The sequence below is a fragment of the Elephantulus edwardii genome, unplaced genomic scaffold (genome assembly GCF_000299155.1).
Source record: "Elephantulus edwardii isolate Elephantulus edwardi_28Jun2011 unplaced genomic scaffold, EleEdw1.0 scaffold00464, whole genome shotgun sequence".
NCBI classification, from domain to species: Eukaryota; Metazoa; Chordata; class Mammalia; order Macroscelidea; family Macroscelididae; genus Elephantulus; species Elephantulus edwardii.
Genome location: NW_006400214.1, coordinates 66,839 through 82,729, shown reverse-complemented (window position 1 = coordinate 82,729; position 15,891 = coordinate 66,839). Strand labels below are relative to the sequence as shown.

Here is a 15,891-nt window from a genome sequence, read left to right as displayed (position 1 = left end):
TTCTGGTATTCTCTGCTTTCAGCCAAGATCCATCTAACATCAGCAACAATATCCCTAGTACCACGACCCCTTCTAAACCCAGCCTGGACTTCCGGAAGTTCTCTGTTGATGTGCTGTTCTAATCTAGCACCACAACAAGATAAAGGTAAATAACCCAAATGAAAAATGGGCACAAGATACGAACAGACACTTCATCAAAGAAGACATTCAGATGGCAAAGAAACACATGAAGAAATGTTCAAAATTCCTAGCTCTAAGAGAGATCCAAATCAAAACAACTATGAGATATCATCTCATCCCAGTAAGAATAGAAAAACTTAACAGAGCAGCAAACATCAAAAGCTGATGAGGTTGTGGAGAAACTGGAACCCTTATTTACTGTTGGTGGGAGTGTAAAATGGTGCAACCACTATGGAAGGCAGTATGGCGTTTTCTCGAATGTTGTAAATAGAAATACCATTTGACCCAGCAATCCTACTACTGGGAATATATCCTAAAGAAACTGTAACTGTCACCCAAGCATATATATGTACACTCATGTTAATTGTGGCTTTGTTCAAGATAGCAAAGAGCTGGAAATAACCTAAGTACTCATCAACAAACGAATGGATAGAGACGCTCTGGCATATATACACAATGGAATATTATACTGCATTGAAAAATAAGGAACTAATGAAATATTATGCAAAATGGATGACCTTGGAGGACATTTTGCTGAGTGAAATATCTCCATCACAAAGGACAAATATTGCATAGGGCCACTGTTGTAAAATGGGACTCACAATCGGGGTTGAGGGAGACTTAGAAAGAGAGGATAAATAATGTATACTGCATTGAAATAGATGACAGGAGTCCAGAATGAAGGCTCCAAAGTGGAGAGGACTTGGGGGATTGATTGTATGACAATGAAAGAATTTTTCTTTTACTTCCCATAGAGAAGAGTGAATTGGGGGGGAGGGGTGGTCGGGGAGAAAAATGCAACAATGGAAATCCAAAATCTCTGTTCATTAAGATTAATTTTAAAAAAGAATGGGGGGAAAATAGAAAGAAGTAATGCAGATTCACACAATGGAATACTATGCAGCACTCAAGAACAACAATTAAAAAAATACTATATAACTTGGTAAAGACTGGATAGTATTATGCTGAGTGAAATAATGCAGTCTCTTAAGGAAAAACACAGCATAAAACCATTATTGTAACAATAGAAGTATAACTAGTAAAACATGTATGAGAACTCAAAGGGGGAGGGCTAAGGATGGGAAGGGGTTGCACAGTTTGGTGGGTAGAAGAAGTTGGGAAAGGAAATGGGAAGGATCTGGGCAAAAATATAGGGCAGGGTCCAATGGTGATTAATTTTATAAAACATAATGCATGAAAATGATTGTATAAAACACAGTATGAATGAATAATAGTGTGAAACATAATGTATATGAACTTTGTAAGCAAACCAATAATAAAAAAATAAAAGTAGTAAAGCAGGCATCAGCAGGGCCCCTAAAGGGCATCCTGGGATACACTGAAGACCACATTAGTCCTAATTGTGGAACAGACTACCAACTACTCATATGTAAGTTCAAGCTGATGTTGAAGAAAATGGAATCAAATCCATGGGTACCAAAATCTGACCTTAAGTCTGTCCCACTCAAATTTCAAAACCATCTTAGGAACAGGTTTGAGGCCTCGAACACCAAATGAGTTGTGGGAGAATATCAAGAATATCATCAATGAAGAGTGCAAAAGATCATTACAAAGGATGAAGAGGAAGAAAAGAACAAGATAGATGTAAGATGAGACTCTGAATATTGCATTAGAGCACAGAGAAGCCAAAGCTAAAGGAAGAAATCAAAGGGCTGATCAGAAAATTTTAAAGGGCAGCTTGGTACGACAAAGCAAGATACAATTACGAAATGTGCAGAGAGGTGGAATCAGAAAATTGAAAGAATTGAACTCACTCAGCGTTTTTTAAGCTGAAGGAGTTGAAAAACAAATTCAAGCCATGAGTGGCAATACTTAAGGATGCTTTGGGTAGAATGTTAAATGATCTAAGAAGCACTAAAAGAAGATGGAAGGAGTACACAGAGTCACTGTATCAGAAGGAATTGGCTGACACAGAAGAATTTAATAAAATAACATATGAGCAAGAGCCTGTGGTGATGAAGGAGGAAGTTCAAGTTGCTCTGATAGAGGAAAAAGACAAGGCTCCAGGAGGTGACGGCATACCAATTGACATATTTCAACAAACAGACCCTGCCCTGGATGTGCTAAGTTGTCTCAAGTAATCTGGAGGACAGCCAGCTGGCCAACTAACTGACTGGAAGAGATCTATATCTGTTCCCATTCCAAAGAAAGGTGACCCGGCAGGGTGCGGATATTATCAAACAATATCATTAATATCACATGCAAGGAAGATTCTGCTGAAAATTATCCAAAAACGACTGGAGCAATATGTCAATAGAGAAATGCCAGATATGCTGGATTTAGAAGAGGTTGTGGTACTAGGGATATTATAACTAATGTTAGATGGATCTTGGCAGAAAGCAGAGAGCACCAGAGGAATGTCAATCTGTGCTTCATTGACCATGTAAAGGCTTTTACTGTGTGGATCACAACAAGCTATGGCTGGCTGACTCTGAGAAGAATGAGAATCCCAGAACATTTGATTGTACTTATGCGAAACCTATACTTGGACCAAGAGGCAGTTGTCAGAACAGAGCAAGGAGTCACTACATGGTTCAAAATCAGGAAGTGGGTCTGCCAGGGATGTATTCTGGTCTCCATACCTTTTCAATCTGTTTGCAGAACAGATCATCTGGGATGCTTGGCTGTATGAGGAGTAATGTGGCATCAGGATTGGTGGAAGATTCAACAATTTGCATTGTTCAGATGACACAACCCTGCTTGCTGAAACTGAGGAGGACCTGAAGTACTTGCTGAAGAGGGTCAAGGACTGCAGCCTTCAATATGGATTGAACAACATCAAGAAAACAAAGATTCTCACCACTGGACCAATTGGCAGCATCAGCATGGATGGTGAAGAGACTGAGACAGTTAATCGTTTTAGTTTGCTTGGCTCCATAGTCAACAGTCTTGGCAGCTAGAATATCAAGAAATCAAGGACATCAAGCCAGGAAATCAAGAAACATATTGCATGGGCAAAGTCAGCTGTCAGGGATCTCTCCAGAGTACTGAAGAGCAATGATGTCAGGCTGGAGACTAAAGTGTGCCTGATCTGGGCTATATTCTTCACAATTGCGTGCTATGTATCAGAGAGCTGGACAGTAACTAGGGACGACAGAGAATTGATGCCTTTGAAATATGTTGCTGGAGAAGAGTGTTGAATACACCATGAACTTCTAGGAGAACAAAGAGGTTTGTCCTGGAGACACTGAAGCCGGGCTGCTCCTTGGAGTCAAGGATTATGAAGCTTCGTCTCACATACTTTAGGCATGTTTCTCCCCTTGGAGAGGGACATCATATTTGGGAGAGTGGAAGAACAGCTCAGGAGAGGAAGGCCCTTGATAAGACAGATCGATTCTGTGATTGCAGTCGTTGGAGTAAGTGTATCAGAGACAGTGAGGTTGGCACAGGATAGAGCAGGGTTTAGGGCTCTTTGTACATAGGGTTGCTATGAGTCACAAGTGACTCGATGGCACATAACAACAACAACTTTAATAGTGACATCCATTCCTCTGTCTTTGATCAGGGGCTGATATTGCCCTGAAAGTCCACTTTATCAAATGTATTTCCTGATACGGCAGTGAATTTGGCTACAGCAACAGAGTTCTCTATCTGATGGTTCACATGACCTCCAAAGAATAGAGTCTTTTGGACCACCAGCACCAGTCAATAGCACTAGAAGAGAGCAAGACCCTGAGCTGCTGGGGAGTCATAGCCCCAAATGGATCCCGCCACACACTGAAAAGACCACATTCTTGACACAGTTTCCATCCAGTCCTCCTGAGAAAGAGAGCTCATCTTGTCACGTATCATCAATAAAGTACACTGTTGTTATGTGGTGTTGAGTTGACTCCAACACACAGTGACCTTATGCACACTGGCTTTGAACCCTGCTCTATCCTGAGCCAAATTCACTGCCTCGTACACACTTACCTTCATTACCTCACTTACTGTGTCAATTCATGTCATCTGAGGTTTTCCTCTCTTGCCCTGTCCCTCAACCCTTTCCAAGCATGATATTTTTCTCCAAGAACTGATCCTTCCTGAAAACATGTCCAAAGTACGTGAGACAGAGCTTCAAAGTCATTGCCTGCATGGAACAGCTTTTCACCCTCTGCAGGACAGATCTGTTCTCTTGACAATCTATGATATGTTGAGTACTCTTCTCCAGCGCTACAACTCAAAGGCATCAAGTCTTCTTCTGTCCTCTTTGGTCATTGTCCAGCTCTCTGATGCACAGCACGCAACTGCAAAGACCACGGCCTGGATCAGGCACACCTTAGTCTCCAAACTTACACTGTTGCTCTTCAGGACCCTGGAGAGATCCCTTACAGCAGATTTTCCCAATGCAATTAATCTTTTGATTTCCTGATGGTTGGTGCCAAGAGTTGTTGACAGTGGAACTCAACAAGCTGAAATTGTCAACAATCTCAATTTCTTCTCCATCTATCATGATTCTACCAATTGGTCCAGAGGTTTTCTTAATGTTGTACTTTAATTCATATTGTAGACTACAGTCCTTGACCCTCTGCAGCAAACGCTTTATGCCCTACTCAGTTTCAGCAAGCAAGTTTAATAAGTTTGTCTGTCAAATATTGCTCTAAAGCTGAGTAGCTAAATTAAGGCAGACTAGGGAGAAGGATTGGTCATCCATTTCTGAAATAATAGGCCTTTAAAAATTCAATGTACAATAAAACACACGGATTAGATTGGCAGATATGACACTTGAGGCTGAGTCCTCCATAGGCAAACACAAAGGAGGAACGGTCGCAAATAGACACTAGTGATTGGAACATAGAATGTGAGAATGAGTGTAGGAAAATTGGGTATAGTTAAGAGAAAAATTATATATATACACATACATACATACATACTAGGTATTAGCAAAATGAGATGGCCTGGCATGGGACATTTTGAATTAGACAGTCATATGCTCTATTATGCCAGAAATGAAAAGGCGAGGAAAAACAGGTAGCATTCATGGTTAAAAAGACCACTGCACATCCATCTTGAAATACAATGCTGTGAGCGACAGGATACTATCCATATGCATACAAGGAACACCTGTTAATACCACCATCATTCAAGTATATGTACCAACAACCGGAGCCAAAGAGGAGGAAATGGATTATTTCCACCAACTTTTGCACTCAGATATCAAACAAACATGCAATCAGGATGTGTTAATAATAATGGGTGACTGGGGTGCAAAATTTGGAAATGAAGAGGCATCAATAGTTGGGAAACATGGGCTAGGTGACAGAAATGAGGCTGGAGATAAAATGACAGAATTTTGTACAATGATTTATTTGTTGCAAACATCCTTTATGAGAAACATAAACAGCGACCATACACATGGACCTCACATGATGGTCTGCAGAGAAATCAGACTGATTTACAACTGTGGAAAGAATCATTGGAGAAGCGCAATATCAGGTGCTGATTGTGGAATAGATCATTAACTACTCACATGCAGATTCAAACTGAAGCTAAAAAAAAAAATTAAATCCATGAGAATCAAAATTTGACCTCGAATCTATCATATCCTAAATTTTAAAAAAGTATGTCAGGAACGTGTTTGAGGCCTTGAACACTAGTGAGCAAAAAGTCAGATGAGCTGTGAGAAGAGATCAAGAATAATATCCATGAAGAATGCAAAAGGTCATTATAAAGACAAAGGAAAAAGAAAAGACCTAGATGGATGTCACAAGAGACTCTGAATATTGCATTAGAGCACCAAGAAGCCAAAGCAAAAAGAAGAAATCACTAAGTTAAGGAGCTGAATAGAAGATTTCAGAGAGCATCTTGGGAAGACAAAACAAAGTATTATAATGAATTGTGTAAAGAGCTGGAGTTGGAAGACCAAAAGGGACAGACTCGTTCGACATGTCTTGAACTGAAGAACAAATTCAACACTTGAGTTGCAATACTTAAGGATAGTATGGGCAGAATATCGAATGACCTAAGAAGCATCAAAAGGAGATGGAAGGAGTACACAGAGTCATTGTACCAACAAGAATTGGCTATCACAGAAGACTTCTATGAAATAACTTCTGTTCATGAGGGGATGGTGGCTTCTCAGCTTTTGCCCTAGAGAGCACAGCCCCAGCTAGGCCAACCCGACCCCCGGGTTGCCATGGAATTGGCCCTAGGCGCAGGCATCGCAGTGGCTGAGGCTCTGCAGAACCAGATGTCTGAAGAACGTGTAGCTCTGGGTCACCTTTCTGGGCGATCCGAAGTGTCTCTTCATGTTCTACTTCCCCGTGGTCTACTACACCTCCAGATGCATGGGGCATAGCAGTGCTCTGGATCTGCTTCATCACTGAATAGCTCAACCTGGTCTTCAAGTGACTCCTCTTTGGAGACAGACACTTCTGGTGCATCCACGAATCTGGGTATTACAGCCAGGTCCCAGTCCAGGTTCACCAAGTCCTCTCTTCTTGTGATACTGGTCCAGGTAGCCCTTCTGGACACTACATGATCACAGGAGCCGCCCTTTGGCCAATTATGATAGTCATCTCCTCCCAGCTGGCCACTCGAACTCACAGCTGCTGAGAGCTGATGATGTCTAGCTTGGCTTACTGCACCTTCTTCCTGGCTGTTGTCCTGCCTCAGGTCTTCATTTTAGCACATTTCCCCCACCAGGTTTGGCTGGTTTAATATCTGATGCTTTCCTGGGATGGCTGATGACACCTCCCCCCCGGGTGCCCATGGAGCTGGAGCTAAGCTTTTATGGTTTAAGTGCACTGACTCTTATGCTGGACGCCAGCCTCATCTACTGGACCCTTGTTGCATTGGGCCTGGATCTTTCATGGTTCATCAACCTAGCTTCCGGTGTGAGCGGCCAGAGCGGGTGCATGTGTGTGGACAGCTGGCCCTTTGCCTCCCTGAGCCGCGACTGGTGCTGCCCCGGGTCTGCGCATTGCCATGGACTCTTCTTGCTATGCCCAGGTATGGTGGGTATACCTGGGAAATGGACAGATCACCTGCTTTGTGCTGGCAATGATGCTGCTGGGCCCCCTGGACTGGCTGGGCTACCCCTCTCAGGTCAGCCTCTTCTACATCTTCAATTTCTTCAAATTCACCCTCTGGCCATTCTTGGTCCTCGCCCTTGTGCCTTGGGTGGTACACACATTCAGCATTCAGTGCCCAGGAAGCCCCACCCACCCGCTCCTCCTGATTTCCAAGTTCCTCCTTGTACCTCTCTTCCTCCTCCCCCATCTCCACACTCCAAAGCAGCCCCAGCCCCTTTTAGGTACCTGGTCCTCAGCAGGTTCTGCTCACTCTGAATTGGCCCAAAACCTCCCACCACCGGGTCTTAACCTCAGAAGAGACTTTTCTCTTCAAGAAAGGATGATTTTCCTTCTTCTGTCCCTCCCAAGTCCCTAAAGAGCAAGGACAATGGCAAGCCCAGCGGCTCTTGCAGCACTATGAGGGGTACTTCAAAGTGGCCCCAATGAAATCCTTAAAACACTATAAAAAAAAAAGAGGTGACTGTGATGTAGTAGGAAAATAAAGCTGCCAGAGGAATCGGCAAAAATCAAAGCTCCAGGAATTGATGAAATACCAATTTACATATATTATGCCCCTGCTGCTGTTTTTGTTAGGTGTCGTCAAGTCAAGGACGACTCATAGCGATCCTATCTGAACCCTTTCCTATCCTGTGCCATCTTCACACTTCCTGACACATTAGAGCCCACTGCAATAGTCACTATGTCAATCCACTTGGTTGAGGGTGTTCCTCTCCTTTGCTGACCCTCCATCATTTCAAGCATAATGCCCCTCTCCAAGGAATAGCCCCTTCATAGCAACATGCTGGAAGTTTATGAGGTGAAGCTTCATCATCCTTGCCTCCAAATAGCGCTCTGGCTGCACCGTCTCCAAGATGTATTTGTTTGTTCTTTGGGCAGTCCATGGGATGTTCAGTGCTCTTCTCCAACACCACAGCTCAAGGGCATCAATTCTGATTATACCACTAATGGTCTTTAAACATGAAAATTTCATTATCTCATGGCTATTGTATTAGAGTCAATTCATAGTTGACCCTCCAGTGGGTTTTTCAAGGAGGTAAATTGCACAGAAAATTTCCCATCTTTCAACTTCAAAGTTGCTGCTGGATTTGAACTGCCAGAGATACATTGTTCTTGGTTTATTAGTGCAACTCTTTATAGACTATGCCACAAGAGCTATTAAATATGACAAAGGAAATAAGTTTGTATAAAGTAAACATTTATAAAATTATTAAAAATGTTAAAATTATTAATATCCATGTTAGATTTAAATAATGAGGTCTCTGTCTATTGAAATAATAGGGAGCTCAGAGGAAATGGTGGTAAGAAACTGTGTTGCAAAGGCACAGAGTTTGAATCAACCAGTTGCTCTGTGGAAGAAGAAAGAACAATCTCCTATGTGATTTCCTGTCTCTGAAAACCCTCTAGAGGGTCATCTATGGGTGAGTTCTGACTCAATGACACACAACTACTGAAATAGCAGTTTAACGAAATAAAAATACGTAATAATGACTAGGGCATTTCTACATCCTGGAAGCATAAACTTTTCATAAAACGTTCATCAGCAGTAAAAGATTCATACTTTTTACTTTGACTTTTAGCCCTGGAAACTTGGAGAATGTCCTTAACTTTATTTTCTACAGAACATTTGAAATGCCCAACAAATGAAGAATAAAGTTGTGATATATGTATTATATAAACAATAAGAAACTATTTTACCTTTTGTCCTTTTCTTAATTTCTCTGTAACCATCACATACTTTTATTTTTTATTATTATTATTTTGTGTGTGTGTACTGTCAAATTGGATCTGACTAGTACAGGAGGAGATTGTCCCTCCTTCTCCAGCAGAGCATCTGGTGGATTCGAACCACATACCTCTGGGATTGCAGTGCAACTTCTTGCCACTTGGCCACCAGAGCTCCCTATGTAACCATCACATACTTTTCTAACTATGTAGGCCATGCAGTATTGTTGTTAGGTACTGTCGAGTAACACTCAGCCACTCTATGAAAAACAGATTTACACTCTTCCCTATCTTTTGCCATTCTCATCTCTAATATACTTGAAACAATTATTGACGTCACTGTGTAGATCCATCTCCTTGAGGGTCTTCCTCTCTTTGGATGTCCCTTCACCTTTTAAAGAATCATTTCACTTTCCAAGGATGGAACCCAAAATATATGAGATGAACGAAGCTCCACCATCACGTCCTCCAAGAAACACCCTGGCTGCACTTTTTCCTAAACATACTTGCCTGTTCTTTTGATACTCCATAGGATATTCAGCACTCTTCCAACACCAAAACTCAAAAGCATGGGTTCCTCTTCTCTCATCCTTAGTCATTGTCCAACTTCTAGATGCATAACAAGGCATTGAAAAGATGAGGACTTGAATCATATGCACCTTAATCTTTAACTGACAGCATTGCTCCATAACACTAAGAAAGATCCTTCACAGCAGATTTATTGACTGCTGATACCAAGGGTGTTAATTGTGAATAGGTACAGTGCTCTAAGATTTCCATTCTTCTCAATGAAGAGCATCCAAATACTATCAATTGGCCTGGTCTGCATGGTGTTTTGCTGGTAACCAGAAGGTCTGTCATCTCTGGCAGTTCAAATCCACAAGTAACTCTATGGGAGAAAGATGGACTGTCTGCTTAAGATTTATAGCATTATGTACATCCAAAACTTTCTCCAACAGGGTAAAAAGGGAAGTCACAGACTGGGGAAAAATATTTCATAATGACATGTCTGATAAGGGACTTATATATAGAATTTATAGAATACTTGAGCACCACAACAAGATAAAGGTAAACAACCCAACTGCAAAATGGGCACAGGATATGAACAGACACTTCACCAAATAAGACATTCAGATGGTAAACACATGAAGAAATGTTCAAAATCCCTAGCTCTAAAAGAGATGCAAATCAAAACAACTATGAGATATCATCTCATCCCAATAAGAATAGCAAAATTTAACAGAGCAGCAAACATCAAATGCTGGCGAGGTTGTGGAGAAACTGGAACCCTTATTCACTGTTGGTGGGAGTGTAAAATGGTGCAACCACTATGGAAGGCAGTATGGCATGTTTTCAAAATGTTAGAAATAGAAATACTATTTGACCCAGCAATTGCACTACTTGGAATACATCCTAAAGAAACCATAACTGTCACCCAAGCAGATAAATGCACACCCATATTTATTGTTGCATTGTTCACAATAGCAAAGAGATGGAAACCACCTAAGTCCCCATCAACAAATGAATGGATAGAGAAGCTGTGGTATATTCACATAATGGAGTACTATGCTGCACTGAAAAACAAGGAACTCATTAAATATTATTCAAAATGGGTGACCCTGGAGGACATTATGCTGAGTGAAATATTTCAGTTATAAAAGGACAAATACTTCATAATGCCACCATTAAAAATCAGGACTGACATGGGGGTTGGGAGAAACTAAGAGGAGATAAATAATGTACACTGTATTGAAATACATGAGGCATAGAACTGTTTGAAAGGAATATATGATTAGGTATTATTTTCATGACAAGAGTCCAGAATGAGAGCTGCATGCAGGAGTGGAATGGGGAGGGGGAATTGTGTAATAATAAAAGCTTTGTGGGTTTTGTATTTTTTTGGTTTGTTTTTTTTTTTACTTTTCAAAGAGAAAAAACAACTGGGGGGAGCAGTGGGTAGGGATGAAAATGTGCAACAATGAATGAATGGAAATCCAAAATCTCTATAAACTTACATTAAAATTTCAATTTACAAAATAAAATAAAAGAAATGCCGAGTGAAAAAAAAAATGTGTATAGCCTCTGAAAACCTACCGGGAAGGCCTCTCTAAATCAATTCAGCCATGAATTGAGTTGAAAAACTAATGAAATTTATATTTTCTTCACATTTTGTTGGACATATGAAAATCTACTTTGATGAAATGTTTGTTCATGCCATCTACTCATTTTATAATTGGGTTGTTTGTCTTTTTACCTGATCTGTTTGGAGTTTTGTATAAACTTTACATATGACTGCTTTGTCAGATGTATCAATTTTAAGAAGGTCCTGATTAACTCACGTATATGCTGTTTACTTTAAATATCTAGTTATATTTGATAATAATTTTTGATGCACATTTTTTTATGATGGTGACTACTTAGAACCAATCCATAGCTGGTCGTTCTGTGGGTTTTCAGAAGCAGTAAATCACAGAGGAGAAGATTACTCATTTTTCTCCCACGGTAGAACTGGTGGATTCAAAGTACATACCTTTTTTTGTGTGTGGGCAGCACAATTCCTTGCCACTAAGACACCAGTGCTCCCTAATATTGTGCTTACTGCCTGTTTTTTCCTTCATTGGTATTGTTTTGGTACTTAATGTATCTTTATGCTTTTCCTCTTTTCACTTTGTTGTGAAAGTTTTTCTTTGAGATTATTCTGTAAACATCTATTTTATTCTCAAGTCTAAAACAGCTCACGTTATCTTAAAATCCCCTGACTGCCTCTCCATTTAGAAGTTCCGTAACTTTACTTAGTCCTTGTTTTTGCACGTGAGTTGCCCTGATAAACAGACTAATACCTCTGGTTCTCTATTTTTATATTTTGTCAAACAAATTTTGTCATGTTTGGTATAGGATAGTACAAGGTTCACTTCTGTTATTCATAGGGACATTATGAATCATACTTGCCTCAATGGTACTTTATAACATGTTAATAATACTTTTTTTAATGTTCAAGGTGAAGTTTATTGCAAAGGCTTCTCGGATTGGTTGGCCTGACTTATCCTCATTTATAATACTTTTTGTATTTTTTTTTTACTTTTTGTATTTTTGTGTCTGGGTCAGTCTCTTAATTTTGTCGTAATGTAGACTAAGTTCCATTTGATGTCTACCACTGTTCATTCTCAGCCCAAAGAATTCCTTTTAGAATTTCTTATACAGCATAAGGTCAAAGACTGTAGTATTCAATATGGATTGAAGCTCAACATTAAGAAGACAAAGATTCTAACCATTGGGCCAATATGCAGGACCATGAAGGATGAAGAAGAGATTGAGGTTGTTAACGCTTACAGCTTGCTTGACTCCACAATCAACACTATTGGCACCAGCAGTCAGGAAATCAAAAGACGAATTGCATTAGGTAAATCTGCTGTCAGGGATCTTTCCAGAGTACTGAGAAGCAAAAATGTCAGTCTAGAAACTAAGGTGCACCTGATTCAGGCCATGGTCTTTGCAATTACATCAGAGGGCTGAATAATGACTAAGGATGAAAGAATTGATGCCTTTGAGTTGTGGAGCTAGAGACAAGTTTTAAACATGGACTGCTTAAGAAAACAAATAGGTCTGTCTTAGAGAGGGCAAAACCAAATTTCTCCTTGGAGGCTAGGATTTTGAAACTCCATCTTACATTCTTGGGGCATGTGGCCGCAAGAGAGAAGAACATCATGCTCGGAAGGCTGGAGGGACAGTGGAAAATCTCAGATGAGATGGCTTGATACAGTAACTAGGGCAATAGGGGGGTAGGTGTGCCAGTGTCAGTGAGACTGGCTCAGGACAGGGCAGGCTTCAGAACTCAATGGAACATAACAACAGTTTAATTTTCACAAAATCCCTATTTTATTTATTAGGAATGTTTCAATTTCATAGTTATATTTCAAGGACAATTTTGCTGCATAAAAAATTCTCTCCTGGTAATTTTTTTCTTTTAGAATTTTATATACATCAGCCCATTGCTTGTTTGCCTACATGGTTTCTTGTGAAAAATCAGACCTTAGTATTAATGGTCCTCCTTTGTACTTAATTCTTCATTTTACCTGGTCTGCTGTCAGTCTTCTTTGTCTTAATTTTGGAAAATTTGATTGTGATGTATCTTGGTATTCTTCTTTTGAGGTCTATCCTCTTTTGAGCTCACTCAGCTATTTTTTTAATTGTGATTTTTAACACTCACTCAGCTTTCTGAAGGCATGTTTTTTCTTTTTCATAATAATGGGGCATTTCCTTCTAGCAAATCCTCGAATTTTTTTGTGTGTGTGCCTCTAATTCTGGAATTCCAGTTACATGTAAATTATTTTTCTTGATGTTGTCCTATGTAATTTTTAAAATTTAAATGATTTTATATTTATTTGCTTTCAAAGTTTGCATACATTGTATTTCACACTATTTTTCATTCACATTGTGTTTCATACAATCATTCTCATGCATTATGTTTTATAAAATTAATCATGATTGGACTGTGATCACTATTATCTTGTCTTTTTATGTCTCTGCTGGATCTTTCTCATTTCCTTTACCCTCTCCCTCCACCCACAAAATTGTACAACTCTATGATTTCGACCCTACTTACCCTCATCCTTTTCCTTCCACCTCTTCTCCCTTTCTGTCCCCATAAATGTTTTACTAGTTATCTTTCTATTTTTACAACAGTCTTATGCAGTATTTATCCTTATAAGGCTGAGTTAGTTCACTCAGTATAATGCTTTCCAATCTCTGTAGACCAATGTTTATAACAGCGTTATTCACCATCACAACAACATGGAAAAAAGCCCAAGTGTTCTATGTAATTTTCATGCTTTTTCATTTTCCTTCTCTTTAATTTTGTTCTTTTGTACTTATAATATTTACGTATTTTTAAAATTTTAGCCTTAATGTACTGAATTTCAATTTCCTGGTGTTGTATGACTTCTAATTTATTTTCTCTTTTTTGATCCTGTAGTGGTGGTTTGGTGTTGGGGATTTTTTCAAAAGTTCTTCCAGAGTTTTGTCCATATTTTGCTAAAATATGTATTGACTTTGGTTCTCAAAATATGTTCTTTAATCTATAGAATACATTTAACTCTCATTCTTTTGAATTTTTCCCCCTCCCAAATCCTGTATATCAAGCTCCAGTAAGCATTTCTTCCTCTAAAGATTTTGTGCTCCAGTATTTTGGTGACTTTTGCTCCATTTTGTCCTAATTTTTCCACTGGTTTAAAGTTATCAGCTGCTACTGTGACACTGTTCTCTGTGTATTATTTTGTTTTGATATATTTTATTTAATCATGTGAATGTTTGCATCATTTGCTGGTTTATTAATTCTTTATATTCTACCTCCTATCTTTTTGTGGGTGTGATAGAGGATGAAGGTTTGTTCAAGTCTCTATTTGCTGTTTGTATAGATCTGCTGAGGACAGATGAGGCGAGTGCTGTTTGCAGGCTTTCATTGATCTGGTGGAGTAGAACCAGGTGTTTAGTCTGTTGGGTGAAACTACATGAAATATAAATGTTGCTGGATCCTGTTCCTAGCTTTTGTCATGTGGGATAATGAAAAAGAGAAACAAAACAAGACAATAGGAAATATAAAAACAAGACTAATATTGTTGTTATGTGCTGTCAAATCACTTGCGACTCATAGTAACCCTATGTTCAATAGCCCTGAACCCTGCTCTATCCTGAGCCAACCTTATCATGTCTGACACCCCTATTCCCATTACTCCAGTCACTGAGTAAATCCATCTCATCCAGGTTTTTCCTCTCTTCCACTGTCCATTCACCTTTCCAAGAATGATTTCCCTCTCCAAGAACTGGTCCCTCCTTGAAACATGCTCAAACTGAAGAGGACTTGAACTTCTTCCTACAGAAGGTCAAGGGCTGTAGTCTTCAATATGGATTGAAGCTTAACATCAAGAAGACAAAGATTCTCACCACTGGGCCTATTGGCGGAACCATGATAGATGGAGAAGAAACTGAGGTTGTTAACAAGTACAGCTTGCTTGGCTCCGCAATCAATGCTCTTGGAACAAGCAGTTAGGAAATCAAAAGACAAATTGCACTGGGAAAATCTGCTGTAAGGGACCTCTAGAGGTCCCTTTTATTGCTTAGAAGTAATTATGTCAGTCTAGAGACTATGGTGTGCCTGATCCAGGCCATGGTCTTTTACCAGGCCAATTACTTACTGTGCATCAGAGAGCTGGACAATGACTAAGGATGACAGGAGAAGAACCAATGCCTTTGAGCTGTGGTGTTTGTTAAGAGTCTTGAACACACCATGGGCCACCAACAAAACAAATAGGTCTGTCTTAGAGAGGGGTGGAACCAAGTTTCTTCTTGGAGGCTAGGATTTTGAAGCTCCATCTCACATACTTTGGGCACGTTGGCCAGGAGGGACCAGTCCTTGGCAAAGGACATCATGCTCAGAAGGGTGGACTGCAATGGACTCTTGTGTGTCAGGCGGTGCGAGGATGGTGAAGGATAGAACACGGTTCAAATCTTTTGTTCATAGGGCCATTATGAGTCATACTCGATTCAACGGCACCTAACAACAATAACAAAACTACTACAAGGAGCAAATATTTCTTATTCTCATCTTGTCAACTCAGTACTCCACTCTCCAGGTTTCCCGATAGATTTAACCTGATGGTATGCATAGGAGGAATCAGATTGATTATATCTGTGGAAAAAACCACTAGAGAAGCTCAATATCAGCTGTGAAAACCAAAGCCAGCAGCTGATTGTGGAACAGACCACCAAATATGCAAGTTCAAGCTGAAGCTGAGGAAAATTAAACCAAATCCATGGGAACCAAAATATGACTTTGAGTTCATCCCACCTGAATTTCAGAATCATCTCAGAAACAGGTGTGAGGCCTTGAACCCTAATGAGCGAAGACCTGATGAGTTGTGGGAGGATGCCAAATGTATCATCCAGGAAGAGTGCAGAC

The 15,891-nt window shown here is 39.9% G+C and overlaps 1 protein-coding gene and 1 pseudogene across 1 annotated transcript in view; one reads left to right on the top strand and one right to left on the bottom strand.

The window, feature by feature from the left end:
* The window catches only part of MAGT1 (magnesium transporter 1), a 153,425-nt gene that overhangs the window by 73,696 nt on the left and 63,838 nt on the right, over positions 1–15,891 (bottom strand). The gene's annotated exons all lie outside the window — the stretch shown is intronic.
* Positions 6,317–7,360, top strand: LOC102860511 (annotated as a pseudogene).